The sequence below is a fragment of the Otolemur garnettii genome, unplaced genomic scaffold (assembly GCF_000181295.1).
Source record: "Otolemur garnettii isolate 467f Iridium unplaced genomic scaffold, OtoGar3 scaffold00202, whole genome shotgun sequence".
In the NCBI taxonomy this organism is placed as follows: domain Eukaryota; kingdom Metazoa; phylum Chordata; class Mammalia; order Primates; family Galagidae; genus Otolemur; species Otolemur garnettii.
Window position 1 is genome coordinate 1397281 of NW_003852597.1, and position 1432 is coordinate 1398712.

Genomic DNA, 1432 nt, shown 5'->3' on the forward strand with positions numbered 1-1432 from the left:
TGGCAGGTGCCTGTGGTCCCAGCTACTTGGGAGGCTGAGGCAGGAGACTTGCTTGAGCCCAGGAACTGGAGGTTGCTGTGAGCTGTGATGCCACGGGACTCTACCCAGGGGGACAGCTTGAGGCTCTGTCTCAAAAAATAAAAATAAAAATAAAAATAGCTAGGCATTGAGGTAGGAGCCTGTAATCCCAGCTACTAGGCAGGCTCAGACAAGAGAATCGCTTGAGCCCAAGAGTTGGAGGTTGTTGTGAGCAATGCCAGAGCTCTCTACTGAGGTCAATAAAGTGAGACTCTGTCTAAAAAAAAAAAAAAAGATTATGTTGTCGGCAAAGAGTGAGAGTTTAACTTCTTCTGCCTCCATTTGGATGCCTTTTATTTCCTTCTCTTGCCTGATTGTATTGGCTAGAACTTCCAGCACTATTTTGAATAGCAGTGGTGATAGAGGACAACCATGTCTTGTTTCAGTTTTACTCCATTCAATGTAATATTAGGTCTGGGTTCGTCATAGATGGCCTTGATCAGTTTAAAAAATATGCTGCCTATGCCTATATTCTTCAGAGTTCTAATTAGAAAAGACGTTGAATTTTAGCAGATGCTTTTTCTGTGTCTATTGAGAGGATCATATATATGGTCTTTGTTTTTGCTTCTGCTGATATGGTAGACTACATTTATGGACTTGCATATGTTAAACCAGTCTTGGATCCCTGGGATGAAACCTACTTGATCATGATGTATGACTTTTTAATGATAAGCTGTAATCCTTTGGCTAGGATTTTATTGTGAATTTTTGTATCTATATTCATTAGTGAAATTGGTCTATAGGTCTCTTTTTTAGTTGGGTCTTTTCCTGTTTTTGGTATGAGGGTGATGTATACTTCATAGAACATGTTGGGAAAGATTCCTTCCTTCTCAATTTTTTGGAATAGTTTCTACAGAATGGGTATGAGCTCTTCTTTGAAAGTTTGATAGAATTCTAGTATGAAGCCATCTGGACTAGGGCATTTTTTTTTTTTTTTTTGAAACAGGGTCCCACTATGTCACCCTCAGTAGAGTGCCATGGCATCATAGCTCACAGCAACCTCAAACTCTTATGCTTAAGCAATTCTCTTGCCTAAGCCTCCCAAATAGCTGGGACTATAGGCACCTACCACAACACCCAGCTATTTTTTGTTCTAGTTGTCATCATTGTTGTTTTGTGGCCCAGGCCAGGTTTGAATCTGCCTGCCTGGTGTATGTGGCCAGCTCCCTAACCACAGAGCAACAGGTACTGAGTCAAGAGAATCTCTTGAGCCCAAGAGTTTAAGGTTGCTATGAGCTACGACTCTGTGGCATTCTACCAAGGGCAACAAAGTAAGATTCTGAAAGAAAGAAAGAAAGAAAGAAAGAAAGAAAGAAAGAAAGAAAGAAAGAAAGAAAGAAAGAAAGAAAGAAAG